This window comes from Mytilus galloprovincialis, chromosome 5 (genome assembly GCF_965363235.1).
Source record: "Mytilus galloprovincialis chromosome 5, xbMytGall1.hap1.1, whole genome shotgun sequence".
In the NCBI taxonomy this organism is placed as follows: Eukaryota; Metazoa; Mollusca; class Bivalvia; order Mytilida; family Mytilidae; genus Mytilus; species Mytilus galloprovincialis.
The window spans coordinates 25,330,247-25,349,646 of record NC_134842.1 but is presented as its reverse complement, the minus strand read 5'-3'; the positions used below and the strand labels follow the sequence as shown (position 1 = coordinate 25,349,646).

General features: G+C 31.7%; 2 long non-coding RNA genes across 2 annotated transcripts in view; one reads left to right on the top strand and one right to left on the bottom strand.

The window, feature by feature from the left end:
* LOC143075473 (uncharacterized) overlaps nt 1–19,400 on the bottom strand; it is a 425,173-nt gene that overhangs the window by 237,136 nt on the left and 168,637 nt on the right. The gene's annotated exons all lie outside the window — the stretch shown is intronic.
* LOC143074414 (uncharacterized) lies at nt 12,077–16,417 on the top strand. The gene is made up of 3 exons (XR_012977843.1): nt 12,077–12,148; nt 15,008–15,079; nt 16,346–16,417. It is a non-coding gene; the product is annotated as an uncharacterized LOC143074414 (long non-coding RNA).

The window sequence follows — 19,400 nt, the reverse complement described above, 5'->3', positions numbered from 1 at the left end:
TCTCTCATGCTATGTAATAATAAAGAGATGTGGTAAGATTGCCAAAGATCAAGACTACTACCCACCAATTTTTCAAATAAAATGGATGTATATGAGCTATTTGTATGTCTATTTTGCATGTCGTTTTCTGTAACTTAGTTTTTGTTTTCATTTCGTTATTTAGAGAATAAAGCAATGTTGTTATTGTTGGAAATACTCTGAATTATGTCAAGTCCAAAGGGACATTATGTTTGGTTTAACAATAATGTTCAATATTTACATATGTATTTTAAATTCTTATTCACATGTGTTTTATAAATTTGTAAATTCAACGGCATTAATTATATAGACAACATTTTGAACTAAATCAAGATTTTTTTTTATGTTGTGAAAACTTCGTATTTTACATTTACTAATTGCCTTTCAAACATATCTCTTTAGGGGGAAGTATTCAATTGTAACACTCATCTGTAAAAATGACTACAATACTGAATAATCGTATTGTAAAAATAATTAAATTTGCTGCGTTTAAATCAAATGTAGTCAATAACTGTTACAGCCTAAATCGAAGCTAAATTTTGTTTGGCAATCTATTCAAGTAATTAAAGTCATTTTATTTGAATTAAATAAATATATTTTTTACAACTTTACATCTTTATGCAGGTGTTAATTTATTTCCCATTCTTGACACCTAAAAAATCTTCGGCAGTGCAGAAAAGCATATATAACTAAACCAATGAATGAGAGCTGCATGGGGGACACAGTCATATTATGTCATTAGTCCTAACTCTAATTGTCAAACCATCTCAATTGCTATTTCTAATAAATCAGTTAATATGTTGCTTCAGAAATGATACTGCTGATGAAATATGATTCCTACAATGTACATTGTTTATAGCTCGATCACAAAGAGAGGCTTGATAGTAGGACTTACACCGTTTTTAAAGTATGTCAACAAACAAGCTAAGTAAAGAAACACAAGAACGCACATTCTCTAATTTTTGTGCTATTTTCACATTTCCTGACCGGTGTGAGACAAATATTTCTCCTCACAAGTGAAAAATCTGTTCTCGGCAAATAATTAGTCGAAATTTGATTATGACGTCTAAATGTTTTGTTTTCTTCTGAATTTTCCAATTGTGACGTCATGAAAAAAGGCGACAATGCCTGATGACGTCTCATATAAAGCACACAAGTTTCTGAAAATCTTTGAAAAAGAAGGATAAAAATCATAAGAGAAACAGATTCCTACACTGCAACAAGTGTATAACGATATTTCTCCACTCGAGACAGTTAAATTTTATTATTTAAAGCGCGAGGCTGGCTCCCCTGGCTAACTGCTGGTTTGTGTAAAAAAAAAAAGATTATTTTTTTCCTTTCGTAATATTTCTGAAAAAACCCACCTTTCTTTGAATTATTGAATCATTTTATATATTTTATTCATCATGTGGTTATTATTTTTGTTGTTGTTTTCTTTTTACCTATCTTTTCCATAAAACGTCATCATTAAGTCATATTTTATTTGACGTCATTCGACGTCGTAATTGATTTGACGGCATGATAGCGCTATCAAATTTTAGAATTAACAAAAAGAAGCCCTACTCTGACACAAAATAGTGCTTTTGATGTCCTTGTTTACTTAAACTAACCAACAAATTGGCAGAAATGAAACTTTTGGTGAAAGAGAAATATATCTAGACCATTTTGAGCCAAAATTTACTTGTCTAAGAGTTTGCATTAAAAAATGAGGATTAATGCGCTCCATAGTATACTAATTTAAGATTTCCAGAAAACCAGGGGTTATTTTTGGAGTACCTCTGTTTGAAGGTCAGTTATTTTGTTAGAAGGCTTTAAAGGTATGGTGAAAATTGGCATGTAGAAAGCGGATACATGTACAATTCAGGATATAGCTGGTTTCTATGAAGTTAAACTTAAGGAAAAATATTTCGAAAGCTGTGAAAATTGCAAAATTTGGTTGAACAGATAGGGCCTTTAATTGGTGGTATGACACCTTTATTGAAAAGATAAAAAAAAAAAGAATCATAGTATGAAACAGAAGTGAAAATAAACCAACATCAACAAATGATCATTAAAAGCAATACAAACAAAACTGTTAGAAAATTGGTTTTAGTTCTTGTGCCCAACAATAAATAAATATTTAAAACAAATGCTCTTTTAGATTTGGAGGGACACATATATACTAAGTCTTGAACTTGATGCTTGCTTTGGTTTTCTTACTTCTTTAAAAACAAATTAATTAAACAACGAAAAAGTCTACGTTGGTAAATAAGTCTACAGTGACAACTAATTTACTGACCCGAATTGTAAAATTGGCTTAAAAAAACATTCTGCATGTTAAAGTTTTTTTGTGCATTATTAGCTATTAAAAACTTTAGTTTATGTGCAAAAATGGATAGATACTATGGAGTTATCGAAAACTCGTTAGGAGCAGGAATCAGCCAAATAATGAGAAAAGCCTTTACTGTAAAGTCAGCTAAAGAATGCCCCGACATAAAAAAAAATGTAAAATTAACATGAAAACTAACGGCATAATTTATAAGAATGTAGTTTATGAAAAACATATGTGATAGACATGATCGACCGACAACCACTGAATTACAGACTCATGACTTGGGACTAGTAATGAAAAAAAATGTGCTATCTTTATTTTTCCGGTCAAAGAACGTCTCATCCCTTCTTTTTTTTAAAGTTCATCGGAAGGTTCCAAGACTTTGTTGATAAATATTCCATATCAACTTCACAAAAAATACACGATGGATTGAAGTATAGATTACTGTGTCGTTGTTTAACATCTTGTTAACGTGTTGTAGTATTCTTTTATTTGTCTCTCTGAATATTACTTTTACTGTTTAATCCATTTTTTGGTAATATCCATTTCACGTGTTTCAGTACTTATACATTCCGTCATTGTTTTGTTGCGCTATGGTGATTTTTGTGTATTCTTGTTTTTCATTTTTCTTATGTGCGTGTCTATATTCCTTTTTGTGTTTCTTTGTTAACATATTTGTTTGTTTAATAGATATTAATATTATTACACAATGTTGCCTTTTTTACCTATTATTTCTGTTTGTTTTGTTCACACATCGTTGTCAATAAAATGGAATTTTATGCGACTGTCATACCAGTAAGAGGTTTAGCTAGCTATAAAACCAGGTTTAAAATGCCTGTACCAAGTCAGGAATATGACAGTTGTTATCCATTCGTTTGATGTGTTTGAGTTTTTGAATTCGCCCTTTGATTAGGAACTTTCTGTTTTGAATTTTCCTCGGAGTTCGGTATTTTTGTTATTTTATGATTGCCAATGAGAAACTGGTTCTGCAAATTAATAAAAAAAAAAAAAAGACGATTTTTCTAATTTGATTTCAGACCGTTAATATGTCATCGTTATCTCATTGATTCAAATGAATTTCAAAATGTTTTCAAATTGTTTAAAATGTAATTGGAATGCATTTAAATGACCAGTATTGGTCTGTTATATGATATACAGAAATACTGTGAAAACATTTTAGGATTAAGCTGAGGTATAAACAATCGATACAAACAATTGTTCGAATATTAGTCTATACGAGATTATGAGATTTATACTTTAACAAGAAATGAGAACGAATGGAGATGCTGATGATAATGATGATGGATAACTGCCTAACATCCTTTGGCAAATTAATATGCACATTCAGGTCGAGAGCAGGTTAATATAATATGAATATTTAGCCTGCTTTGTGCTAGACAGACACGCTAAGCCGGATTGTTAACGTACTAGCTCACAAGGTAATAGTCCACAGGAAGGCATGTCACCTTACCCGGATGGAGATGATGATGATAATGATGATGGATGGCTGCCTAACGTCCTGTGGCAAATTAATATGCACATTTACAGTTGGGTGCAGACCAAGCATTACATAAAGTAAACGTAAGTTAACGCCGCGTGCACATATTTCGTTAGTTAACTTCAGTTTTCGCGTTTACTAGTAAACGCGCGTTTACTACAATTAAGTTAACGCGGTCGAAATGGAAATTTCTAATGTCTAGCCGAGTAAACGGGCGTTTACTCTGTGTCCGTTTAGTCAGTAGTAAACGGGCGTTTACTTCAGATTTCACAAATTTATTTTTACGTGCATTTAAAAGTAAACGGACGTTTATTACAGATTTCATTAATGTATTTTTACATGCACTTGGAAGTAAACATGCGTTTACTTTTCGCTTTAACTGATTGTGTCAATTAAGAAATAAACTTCATGTTCATTTGAACATTTATTTTATTAAAACGACTTTTATCTTAATATTCAACGTATATTTATGTGTTTAAAACCAGAACAATTCAAAAACACTTAATTTTAATTCGAAATATTAATTTTATTAATTTTTTTAAAAATAGTTCCTATAACTTTACTGATTAGCAGATGTTCTTTTCAAAAGTTACATGTACAAATATCGAGACCGACAGAAAGGTTATCCAACTCATCGGGAAAATATTTGTATATGATGGGATATAAACATCATCGTTTACGTTGCTTCGTTCCCCATTTTTAAACGTCTCTTCGAATTCCTAGCTTGATGCATTTAATAAATTATTTTAATTGTAATTCACATGGATTTTCATGATTTCAGCTCCTGTTCGGAAAAATGTTGAAACGCAATTGTACAGTGTATTGCATTGGATATTAATAGTGTGGTATAATTATGACTTTTGTACTTTGTACTATATCTTCAATTTAGACACACTTATCAAAAACGATGATAAATGATATTTAGGACGTACAAAAAATATGTTCGATTCGAACATCAATAAAATATTTAGGGATTGACCATTTCGAGATCCTGGAAGTATTTTACGAATTTCTGGATGCCGGGATTTAGATTTATTTAAACTCGGGACCTCGGGATTTCGTGTTTTTATAAATTGATGCCAATCAAAATTTTGAATATTTTTTTTTCCAATATTGCTGTTATTTGTATTATACAACCCATGCTGATATAAACACATCATTGATTTACTATGTGGCTATTTAGATTTACATAATAAATTGCAAATATTGTTAGTTTTGGTTGACGTCGACGAATAATTTTGTTATACGAGTCAGTCTGAGGTATGAAAACTTCTGATATCTGTTTACGATTCAATATTTTGAATAAAAATAGGACAAGCTGGCACTATAAATTGATGCGAACCAAAATTTTTAGTCATTTTTTTCCAATATTGCTGTGATTTCATTATACAACCAATGCTGATATAAAAATATAACTGAATTACTATGCTGCTATCAAGATTTTAATAATAAATGCAAAAATGGTCAGTTTTTGTGGACGCAGACAAATAATTTTGTTATACGAGTCAGTCTGAGGTATAAAAAACTTCTGATATTTGTTTACAATTCAATAGTTTGAATAAAAATAGGACATGCTAACACTATAAATTGATGCGAAACAAAATTTTAAGTCATTTATTTCCAATATTGCTGTTATTTGTATTATACAACCCATCCTGAAATAAAATATAACTGATTTTACTATGCAGCTACTAAGATTTACATAATTAAGTGCAAATATGGTCAGTTTTGGTTGATGCGGACGAATGATTTTGTTATACGAGTCAGTCTGAGGTATGAACACATCTGATATTTGTTTAGGATTCAATATTTTTGAACAAAAATAGGACATGCTGGCACTATTAGTTGATCAAACCAAAACTTTAAGTCATTTGTTTTTACATAGTGTTGTTATTTGTATTATAAAACCCATTCTGATATAAAAATATAACTGATTAACTATGCGGCTATTTAAATTTACATAATAAATTGCAAATATAACAGTTTTAGTTGAGGCGGACAAATATTTTTGTTATACGAGTCAGTCTAAAGTATGTAAACTTCGTATATTATACGATTCAATATTTTCAATATCAAGAGGACATGCTGAAAGTCTGGCACTATAAATTGATGAGAACCTTTTTGTCATTTTTTTCCAATATTGCTGTTATTTGTATTATACAGTTCCGCCTGATCTATAAATATAATTGATTTACTGTGCAGCTATATAGATTTACTTGAAGAAGGGCAACTATGGTCAGTTTCGGTTAATGAGGTCAAATAATTTTATCATACGAGTCAACCTTATTCAGACAGTCGAAGATGTGAAAACTACTGGATTTTGTTGATGAATTTATTATGGTGGCTTTAATTATTTGATTAAGATTAAAAGACATGCTTGAATTGTTTATGTTTGCAGAAAAAAGAAATTCATTATTATTAATTTCAATTAATAAAGAGGTGTAATAACAGTATTAATTAACTGTAATCCTCAATATGTCAATCGAAAATGAACAGCTGGTCATTTGCTGTACTTTATCCTTGGATATTTAAGGTCATTAAGTGTTTCGAGGTTACAAAGACATTTTGCGTTAACGCGCGTTTACTAAAAACAGTAAACGTGCGTTTACTTTTGTCTAAATTAGAAGAAGCGCCCTTTTCACGTTAACGCGGAAGTGCACGCGAAAGTAAACTTACGTTTACTCTTTACAAAATTAGAAAACACGCCGATTTTGCGTTAACGCGAAGGTAAACGCGAAAGTAAACGCCCGTTTACTTTTTATGTCTACTGAAATTTCGGAGTTAACGCACAGTTAACGCGGCGTTTACCTGAAGTGCACGCGAGTAAACGCCGCGTTAACTTTTTCGGCCCGTCTACATGTAATGCTTGGTCTGCACCCAACTGTAGGTCGAGAGCAGGTTAATATAATATGAATATTTACTTTGCTTTGTGCTAGACAGACACGCTAAGCCGGATTTTTAACGTGCTAGCTCACAAGGTAACAGTCCACAGGAAGGCATGTCACCTTACCCGGACACATTATTCTATCTCCGAGCTTACCATGCAGTCTATGCTCTTACTCATTTATGCCGTGTGCTTGGCGGAGAAGCAGCAAATACCAATTTTCAAGTCTTCAGTTTGACCCGGCCGGGGTTCAAACCCACGACCTCCCGCAATTGAGACGAACACGTTACCGAGAGACTACAGAGGCGGTATCCAAACGGATGTGAAGGGAGACGTCAATAAAACAGAATCCTTCCAAATTATGATACATATATTAACCAATGAAAAAGAAAGGATATTGTGTATTAATACATGATATAGAAGCATTGAACGCACTTGATAAAAAAACAATAAAATGCTCTTTTATTACTGTTCTTCATCTCAAGTCGAATCATTTTTTAAAAATGGGGCAAAACTGAGACCTCACTGAAAGTTCAAGACAGCTTCTAGCATTGGTTTGAATGGATTGTGAATGCTGATCACGACTCATCTGTGTATTGAACATATTAACAAATTATAAAATATATCAGGCAGATAAATCTTAATAATTTTATCATTACATTTCAAACAATTATACTATAAATTACAGAAACAATACCCGTAAACACAACAATGGAGCACATTAAGTATATGTTAGGCGATAAAGTATAAATAGGATACACAATTCATGTAGACTGCGAAACAATATCAATAAACAATCTAAAAAGTAAAATCACAAAAATACTGAGCTCCGAGGAAACAAAACGGAAAATCCCTAATGAAATGGCAAAATCAAATGATAAAACACATCAAACGAATGGACAACAACTGTCATATTCCTGACTTGGTACAGGCATTTTCTAACCGGAAGCGAGAAAATAACACAGCACACATAAAATAAATTAATACAAAAATGAATACGTCAAAGATGTATAATTATATAAAGGTATTCACCTCAAGAACAGGAAAACATTTAATGATATACACAGAGCAAGAAAACATATTTTTTAATGTAATGGAAACAAATGGTCACTGATAGATATGGTGTATCAATTCACAACACAAAATCACTGTACGCGCATGCCAAATCAAAAGGTACACAGACGCGGCGCTTTGAGTGCCGCTTTACATCGTCAAACATCACCGAAAAAAAACACGATCTTTATAAACAGACACGGGTGTGTATATATGTCAAGCCCTCGAACTACCATAAGACGTGACCAGTCTACTCACGAAAAATGTATCTATTTGAAAAAGAGGATACTAAACATCTTCCATCAAATCAAAATCCATGTTTTTTCTGTACAAAGTATCAAGAAGTATGCGATGAATAAAGGCAACAGTAGTATACCGCTGTTCAAAACTCATAAATCCATGGACAAAAAACTAAAACTGAGGAAACGCATTAAATATTAGAGTAGAACAACGACACAACATTAAAATGTAGCACACACAGAAACGGACTACGCACTAGACAAAATCCTATGAGAATAACAAATATAACATCAAAACCAAATACATGAATTTGGGATAGATAAGTACTGTGACACGTCTCATAGTAATGTGAATTTACACAAAAAATAAGAGAAAATAAACGACACAACGGAAACACAACGTTAAAATTTAATACACACAGAAACGAACTATAATATAACAATGGCCATATTCCTTACTTGGTACAGGACATTGTTAAAGGACAAAAAGGTGGGTTGAACCTGGTTTTGTGGCATGCCAAACCTTGCACTTTAATGGCAATGTTAAATATAACATTAAAATGACAACATCATATTACAGGACTAAAATACAAATAAATTGGAGAACGTATTATGCAAAGAAACACATGAATAATAGAGAACAAAAGGCATCAGGTTTAAAATTCAATACGCCAAAAACGCGCCTCGTCCACAAGACTTACCAGTGACGACAAGATATAAAAGTTCGAAAGTCAAAAAAAGTACAATGTTGTACAGCACTGAGGATCAAAAGTTGAAAAAGGTTATGCCAAATACGGCTGGGGTTTTATGCTTGTGATAAGAACATCCTTACATTTTTTCAATTTTGTTTATATTTGCACAAGTCAACAACTCTAGATCTAAGAATAGGTCGTTAGAAAACCAGATTGAACAATAACTGATGTCAATTAAGAGCCGGAAGTGAAAAAGAACCATATGATACACATGCGTTAATGTCAACTAATATACATAGTATATAACTACCCAAAAGATGATGTGGACTGTCACGATACAGGATTTATTATCAAATTAAGTAATTGATATAAAAACGCTTTCTATGTAATACAATTAAAAAGGCATTGATCACGATTTGAATCCTATCATGGCGCTCGAAAACAATGAGTCAGATAGAATAAAGCTGAATAAATAAAATGATGAGGTTCTAGACCCAATGAAAAAGTACTTAGGACAAATAGTGTCTTTTAAATCTGCAAAAGTTTTCAGTTAAACTATCGATATTTTTTCCTGAACCTTATTTAAGTATAGATAAAAAAATTTAGTATTTCATTGTTGTATAATTGATGGCCATACTAGTTTTCTGCAAGAAGGTATAATAATATCATCAATTCACCATTTATCAAGGGTTAGTCATTAATAGTATGAATTAAAAGGGACATTGACTTTCAAATGTAGGGAGGAGCATTTTCATTTTAAATATTATGTAATAACTAATTTTTGTCTTTTGTGGTATTTTTAAAGCAGTCAATACATATATGATGCTAACGTTGGTATCGGTGTTACTCTTGGTGAGAGCCAGTTATTCATGTGGGGGTGTTAAGGACGGTTTAGTTAACTGCACGTGCACAGATGAAATAGATGGATATATTTATGACTGTAAGATGCTAAATTGGACAGAGGTGAACGATGGATTCCCAGTCAATACACAAAAGATGTAAGAAATAAATATCTGCAACATGTGAAAATATCACATTTGTTAATGATAAAAATAAACACAAATTACGGCAATCAGCCATGTTAGTATGCGTTATTTGTAATAATATTCCTCGTGTATCCTGCTTTAATTTTGAGCTAACGATATCATTCAAATTACAATGTACGTCACATGCCACTTTAGTGCCCTTACACAGTCATCTCAGTACCAGAATCTATGACAAACGAGACGATTTTAATTTTGAAATTATAAATTTTCCCCACCTTAGTAGCAATATACCAACTTCACCTGCATATGGGATATATATTTCCCAACTTATTCGATATTCAACAGCTTGCAGCTCCTACTCAGACTTTGTAAAACGTCATCAGTGTCTGAGTAGAAAGTTGATGATCCAGAGGTATGCCAAAGAACGTCTCGCCCTTTTTTTTTTTAAAGTTCATCGGAAGGTACCAAGACCTTGCTGAAAAATGTTCCGTATCAACTTCACTAATAATACACGATGGTCTTGATGTATAGATTCTGCGTACTGATGTTGTTTATCATCTTGTTAACGTATTTTATAGTCCTTTCATTTGTCTTTGATTTATTATTAATATTACTTTTACTGTTGAATGGTTTTATGTGATATCCGTTTGACGTGGCTCTGTACTTATACACATCGTCAATGTATTTATATTGTCTTTCTTTTTTTGGTGGCTTGTTTTGTATATGCCACTTTTGTATTTCTTTGGTTCTTATAACGTGACTCTGTACTTTAAAAAATCCCGCCAGTAAGATATTGATCTATTTTATGTCATTATGATATATTTCTATAATGAATTACAAAATACGTTGAACCATAAACGTCAAAATCATTCAATCGCGTAGTGGAATTAACTATTTGTGGATTCTTATAAATTCTATATATAACTTTAGGACTATTTTCAATCTCGGTCTATTTCTGAAATTTATTCTTACATATTTTTGATTTTTTAATCCTATATGCTAACTATATGCTATATTGCCTATGTAAATTTTAAAAGTGTTTGTATGCACATTGAACGACAAATCTATGTGACGTATACAATTTTCTAACGTCAGACACACAAATCAATGAATGTGTTTGTAGATAGATGTTTTTGTGTTCTGTTAAATTGTTCCTTTTAAAATTGTTATACGATGATGACTGATGTACCCATATTTTGACTATTTTATTTATTGTATCTGTTTAGTTAACGCATCAATGTAAATATAACGGAATTTGATGAGACTGTCATCAAAGTGAGCGGGTTAGCGCTATAAACCAGGTTTAATCCACTATTTTTTCTACATTTGAAAATGCCTGTACCAAGTCAGGAATACGACGGTTCTTGTCCATTCGTTTTTGATGCGTTTTGTTATTTGATTTTGCCATGCGATTATGGACTTTCCGAATTGATTTTTCTCTAAGTTCAGTATTTTTGTGATTTTACTTTTCACGTACATGCTTTTTGTTTTGTATTTCTATAAAAAATACAAAACTTGATATTAAATAATCTCTATCTAATTGCGGGGTGAAAACTAAACGCTTACAGTACAGAAAACATTACAATTATTTGTAATCTATTCGAAACAGGAGAAAAGCTTGGCGAGGTTAGCTTTTCTTATTGTTTATAAGACATAACACCATTAGAGGGATAGTTCACATTCCCTTGCATTAGTTAACTCGCAGGGTATATAAGAAACTGATATAGCTACTGCATGGCGTCAATCTTCAAATATTAAATCTTCTGTATTAAAAATCTTAAATCCATATGATATGAATCGCTACCATACTAATTTGTGTTTTACCGCTAATTGAAAACAAAATAAAGCCAAAACATGGGCTACCGCGATAAGTGATCGTAAATTATATAGTTTGGCAAACACCTGAAATAAGACCAGCACAAAATATATACACAATGCCGTCTACCTGAATGAAAAAAGGGGAATCCTATTGTTTATATATTTTATCATCAGCTAAATATTCAGTATGTCGTAGTGTCATGATTTGAAACATGTACTGATTTAATTCAGATTCCCCGTTCATGAATAACAAAATTGTTTAGAAATTAAACCGTCAATTTCTACGGCAAAATTGACTTTAAATGAATTTGGCAATTATTTTTATATCATTTTTGGATACGAAGCTCCTAAAATTTTAGCCTATTTACACATCTCTGGCTTTAAAATGTTTAGAGTTTAGCATTCCCGGTGAAGGGAAATACAACATGTAAAAACAAAGCTCTTCAGACGCACGTTATCTATCACGTGCTTATTTCATTATAGTTACATATGCAAATTGGAATTGATAACATTGTCATTTCCATTATCAGGTAAAATAAATTGAGCAAAAAAACAGGTATATTTTTTTTTTATTCAGCATGCTACAGCATAACCTGATTGGATATTTATCAAGCAGCGATTTCAAAAATATAACTAATCTGAGGCGATTGTAAGTACATGTAGTTTTAAATAAATTACAGAACATATTTTTGATATGTATTATTATTAAGTAATAACACAAAAAGGCTTATACCATCAAAGCACCTGTTAAAACAATATGTTAAAGTAGGTGTTTCTGAAATAAAAATTGCAAATGTGTTGAAATATATTGATTGTTGATTGCATAACGGCACAGTTTTATTGTGATACATTTGGCATTGGAACCAATGATTATCTACTCAAAGCAGTAGAGAAAATCATATTCTCTAATTTTTGTGCTATTTTCACATTTCTTGATCGGTGTGAGAGAAATATTTCTCCTCACTAGTGAACTATCAGTTCTCGGCAAATGATTGGCCGAAATTTAATTATGACGTCAAATTTTCTTGGTTTCTTCTGAATTTCCTAGTGTGACTTACGTCATGAGAAAGGCGATGTTTGATGACGCTAAATAGAAAGAACACAACTTTTTGCAAATCTTAGAAAAAGTAAAATCACAAAAATACTGAACTCCGAGCATAAAGGGAAGGATAAAAATCATTAGAGAAACAGATTCCATCATTATAACTAGTGTATTACGACATTTCTCCACTCTCAACAGTTAAATTTGAATTATTTAAACAGCTCGGCCAGCCCCGCGCTTTTAATATTGAAATTGAACTCTCGAGTAGAGAAATATCATAACACACTTGTTGCAGCACTCTACTTAGTGGAATCTGAATGTAAATTTCAAATAACACATTAGATCTTTTTAAGTTCTGATGGAGTAGGCAACCTTCACCCATAGGAATTGGTTGGAAAGAAAGAAAAATATTATAAGTTGTTAACTAGAAATATAACATGAAATCTGAAAACGTATCCAAATAGGAACTGGACAAATCGCTAAAAGCGCATTTTCTAAAAGTGTATCCTGTTTGGCTCTATGTGAATCATCGTGTTTTATAAGTAAGACTCTTGTGAATCATTATCTACAATAACTTAGTTCTTACGTTAATTTTATTACTTCATCCTATTACTAAGTGAACATTTTATGTCGTATAATTAATATCGAAAATGCAAAAATAAAATATTTCCTGCATGATTAATGGTAGAATCCATAACTGAGCATAAAGATGGCATTAGTTTAAAAATGTTCGATGTTCTGTTTCAGAATAATAAGCTTTTTAAAAGTATGTTATAAATTTATAGTTTATAAATAAAGGAACTTAAAAAGCAGAAACAATTATAGGTCCGTGTCCTTGTTTTTGAGATATACTTAATTAAAATTTTGTATTTGCGTCAGACACGCGTTTCGTTTACAAAAGACTCATCAGTGACGCTCGAATAAAGCAAAGTTAAAAAGACCAAATAAAGTACGAAATTAAAGACCATTGCGGACCAAACATTCCTAAAAAAAAAATTGTTAAATGGCTTTTTAAACTATATGTACAAAAAAACAATGAAAAGAAAAGTTGCGGTTACCAAATAAAACATTTTCTTGGCACTTTATGGATAAAACTGGGGGATCCAAAATATCTGAGAATTTATTTCAGTCAAAACAAGAGTAGCGAACATCTTTAATCTCATATCTGGGAGCCAATAGATATAAGAGCATTTTTAACTCAATCAAAAGACATGTTAATACTAGTGAGCATATACTGAACGAATACATTTAATCTATGACACAATGTAAATACAAAATCAATAAAATAAGGGGTGAATAATAAAGACAACATAGTATACCGCTGTGAGTTGTTAAAATAATTTCAGAAAGTCAACCATTACTTTGAACAAATAACCTTCCCGCCAAATAGAATAATGTACACAGGTAAAAGAAAATAATTTTGTTGTAAGACAGTATAATTGGAGAACGGAAATAGTTTATACAAAATAAATAATTTTGTTGTTCATATTACGAGAAATATAAGTGAAAATTTATAGTCACACTAAACACTTATTAAAGCTGGTATATATTTAAATTAGAGAGACGAGGTATAACTCTAAATAAGTAAACAATACTAGTTTCTTTAGACAAGAATAAGAACAATGTGCTAAAATTGAATCAAGTAATAAATGACAATGAGACCATAACAGCCATATCCAAAATATTGTTCCCTCACATCACCTTCAACTTCCCCACTTGACAATGGCAGATACAGGGGTGAAAATGGCGTACTCCCACTGTGATCACAAGAAATCAAATCGTATTCTCATGATTTATATGATTTTGAGAAAAATATCGACGGATTTTGTTTTTTTCGTTTCGCTACTCTTTGCATATACCAATGTCGAAAATTACGCCCCACCTTTTCTATTGATTCAGGATCTGCCTGTAATCCAAATTACTAATCTACTACTGACACAATATCATATTGCTTAATCACAATGTAAGTAAAAGCTGTATGCATGTTTTTTTTATGTAAAAAATAAAAGTATAGACAAATATTTGAGAGTTGAGGTTGAAACTTTCATGGTTGGGAAGAGAGGTCTTAATTTATGGGTTTTTTTTATTCTTCAAGGAGGGGGACTTAAAAAATAATAATATGAAAAATAAGGTTTCCTTTCAGGTAAATGACCAGTCTCTAAAATACTTGTTATTTTTCGTAGTTTTGAAAAGAAAAAAAAACAGTTAAACCAAAAAGCAATTTTTAAACCGAAAAAGTAACATTATTTAACACATTTTTATTCAAGAGGTAAATGATGAGTGTTTACTTTGACATACAAATTCTTTGGTTTTCCATTTAGCATATATACTGGCTAAATGGTTCAGTTAAAAAGTCAATTATCTCTGACAAAATGTGTGAAGTGTGCTGTTTATAAACTGTCCGTATATCTAGTACAAATAAAGAAAGGGTACCTCATTTCAAACAGTTGGTCGTGTATTTTGTAGATCTGTTAGTTATAATCAGATTACAACTGTGGATCCAGATACCTTTGAAAAGAATTCTCAACTGAAATACTTGTGAGTAATTGTGCAGTAAAGAATACCAACTGGTATTGTTAAAGTAGTTGTGATCAATATATATAAGTAAAAAAAAATATGTTTTTACTCAAAAAGTAGAGTTATCAATGGAAGGGTGATGGATAAAAACCGACTACAACTAAATAGAAATAACACCATAAGTTCGAGGCACACGGAATGTACACGAAAAAATTTGTAAAGATTTACATTGTCTTGTTATCATCGGTATACAGAGGGAAAAACAGTCATAACAATTCCCTAATTAAAAGAATATCACATTTTAGTACCTGTCTAAATTTACCCGAAAAAATAAACGAAGATATACATTTTGTTGTTATTATCAGTACATGAGCTGAAAAAAACCACTCATAACCAAATTCCCTACTAGATAGAAATTAAATTTGTCTATAAAAAAAACATGTAAATATAAACGAGGATTTAATTTTTCTTATCAGCATTGAATCAGCACTCAGAGCCATGGTTATATAAAACATGTAATTTTCCTGCTAATTATTGGATGATTCTGGTAGAAATTTGAATAAGTGTTAGTTCATAAAAATTAAAAGAATATCTAATAGAGGTTGTGTTGATACAAATTACTATAATAATATTAGCATAATAACATAATTTACATTTAAACCAATTCGGAAATAATAAAAACAATACAACTTATCGCTAATCCCGGCTGACCCGGCCGCTTGAACTTTTGACGTCAACAACAATCACTTTTCCATTGTGGCATCAGATATTTTGTTTTATGACGTCAACATTTTTGTAGGATCAAGGAATATACCAGGGCAAAATAAAACTCATTTGGCACCCAATTAAACAAAAACCCTCGGTAGTCAAAGAGGAATTCTAGCTAGGGTATGTGTTGTGAGAGTCATAATATATGATATGATGATTCTTGAAGTGGGGGGAGTGTGACTGCTTCCCTTCATTAGCAGATACTTAGTCAGCCGTACACGGTCGAGATAAGAAGAACTTAACGCGCTGCCGAGTAACACAGAGGTCCCGGGTTTGAGTCCCGGAGGAGACGAGCGATTTTGTATTGAAAAACATACTCTCAATATAATAGGATTACATTCGCATGCAAATAGGTCAAGTATGTCTTGGTGTCCCTTACTGGTATAAAAACAATATTCGTTGATGAATATCAAAGTAAGATAATCTATGAAAAACATTGGAAATGTTTTAATTATGAAAAAGAATTTCAGATCTATAAAGTAATTTAAGTATTGAATAAAAATTACTTCCTATTTACAGGTTCATCAATTATAACAAAATTGACTGTATACCAAACAGCACATTTCATAGCAGTTCTAACCTGGAAGTATTGTAAGTAAATCATTTATATTATTGTGTGATTCATGGCCTGAATTCGATATCTTAGCAAGGTTTTTTTATATCGTTTGTACCTAGTGTCAACTTTAATCTCTGAAAGACCTACAGTGCTAGACTATTACATATTGAAATACAGTCCATATCAGATTGCAGCTATCACGAATAGTGACAATTGTAGATAAACGTGAACATTGAAACACCATTTGTTCAAGTCGGATCAATAGTTGGCATCATTTTGGTATATGATCGTGTTCGAACCTTTGACCTTTGTATTTGCCTAATAGAAAAATGTGTAGCAAATTCCTTTTGCATTTGTTTGTCTAACGGCGATCCAAATATTTCACTTCAAAAACCGACATACGAACGTTCTAGTCAGACTCGCTTTTGATTTAGATTACTGGTGATGTTCTTTTTTGTTTTACATAATTTTATTATGCACGTTATGATAGGCACGTTAAACTTTAATTGTGGAATGTTGTGTGTCATCATACAGTTTGTAAATTGCGTAGCTATTTATGAGAAATTAAAATATTTTGTTTTTTTATACCTTTTTTAATTTTTAAGTAATTTTAAACACTCAACACATTTCATTTCAGAGGACTTATGGGCAATCAAATACAACATTTGCCACCGGAATTGGTCGCTAAAAATGAAAAGTTATCCAAACTGTAAGTTGATTATATTACATCTTTTGATATAAACTGTCGACTGAAAACCTCGAACGTTGAACAAATAAGGTTATTCAAAATTTGTATTTTTTTTAACAACAACTGAGTTTTTAAAGACAACCACCCTCCCTACCAACTCTCCCAATCAAAAACATGGTATAACAATAAAAGAAGAATGTGTATGGGGACACGAATGCCCTCACTCAAGCTTTGCATATTTAAAAAGTTTAAAAGGGACATAACTCTGGAATGGTAAGTGACTCCCTGCCAAAATTCGAATCCTGTCTGCTAGTTTTGGTTCTAAGCATTGTGTATGAGTTTCATAAATTTGGATAAAGAAAACTTTAGTTAGAGTGAGGGAATGAAAACGGGACAGACGGACGGACAGAACATAGGAAAGTTAAGGGTAACAAATAATGTCTCCGTTGCCTTAGACAGAGGCATACAAAAATTGATTTTTTTATATTAAAAATAAATCAATAGTATATTAACCAATATCTCACTTTTTGTTATAATACCTGTACACAAAGATGTTCAGCAAAATTGTTTTTTTTAAAACAAAAAGTCAAATTTCAATTTTGTAGAAATACACCACGGGTGTATGTACTGTATATAAAATACGAAGACTAGAAGGGCAGAACTGGTCTTCGTATAACATAAACAGTACATAAAACCTGCGTTAAGCTGTTTTTGTGTACTGTCCTCAATTAATTATAGTTATTCGTTGTTATTCTGTGGTTAACATGTTGAAATGTACTATTATATTATTTACTTATGTATTTCTCTGTCTTGGATGCTCTTGCATTTTTTTGTGCTGTGTTCCCGTCATGTAATGTTATCATTTTAGCGGTATATTTAACATTGTCATAAACGATACTATCAGAACGATAGTTGTATGTGTGAGTGTATGCGAGTGGGAGAGAAAGGCTTTTTATTTTTACTTTATGTAATTACATGCTTGTTATTAGCCCTATGATTAGGAAATAAAATATCTTCATCTTATCTTTATCTTATAAAGCGTAGAGGTTTGCTAGCCACAAAACCGGGTTCAATCCACCATTTTTCTTAAAATGTCCTGTACCAAGTCAGAAATATGGCAGTTGTTTTCTATAGTTCGTTCCTATGTATATGACATTGTCGTTTGTTTTTGTTGCACTTCAGAGTGCTGTTGTTTCGTTGTTTTCCTCTTATAGTTAATTCGTTTCCATCGGTTTCAGTTTGTAACCCGGATTTGTTTTCTCTCAATCGATTTATGACTTTTGAACAGCGGTATACTACTGTTGCCTTTATTCAGTCTGGTTATATTATGGCTGCGCTAACATTAACTAAAAAGTTATCCAGAAAACGTTACTTTTACTTGAATGTTAGATTAGTCCTGTTACATTTGGCGCCTAACTGGAAAAAATACGGTGGTTATAGAGGATTTCTTGTTAGGAAATGTGTATGAGAGTCACAATAGTATGATGACTCTTGAGGTGAGGGAAGTGTGACGGGATTTCTTCACTTTCATTAAAAGGTACTAGTCAGCCGTAAGCGGTTGAGCTACATGAGTACTACTTTAGCTCAGTCGTTCAAAACGCTTCCTTGTAACACAGAGGTCCCGTGCTCGAGTCCTGGATGATCAGTATTTTGTATTAGTTGAATGTATTATCCGCGTAAACCGTTAGACCGGAAACAGAATCCAGCCAATGATAGTGTAAACACAAAAGTAATTATGTTACAAACTATCTGTAAACATTCTACATTTGCATGATACACCACACAATATAATAATATAATGAAAAATATGTGAATACCGTCTTTGTATGGGAAAGTCATAACCAATAGTAATAAATGAAACCGTTCAACAAAATTTCATTTCACCAAGTGATAATGAAAAATACGTATCTTGATACCTACTGACAAAAAAAAAGATAAAAATGGATAAATGAGTTAACACTTAACTATAAAGGAGATGAAAAAAATAATTCCTACAAACAATAGGTATTAATACGATATGATCAAATTTGAAAACAACACTTGTTAGAAACAGGCGTTCGAGGCTCTTTTCTGGGTTTACCTTCATTAGGAACGCTCAATTCCAAAACTTGGAAAGCCCGATATTTATTGAACATAAATTTGCAAAAAGTTGTTTGACCAACAGGGACAAAAAAGAACAGCCAATTATATAAAATTATCAGGCTAGCATTGCATGAGAGCGTTGGAAAATTACTTTCTTAATACTTTGTCAACAGATAATTTAAGGTGGTATCAAACGTCTGGAGTGAAGTTAATTCGGCTCGTTTAATTTTCATACAATTTTTACAAAA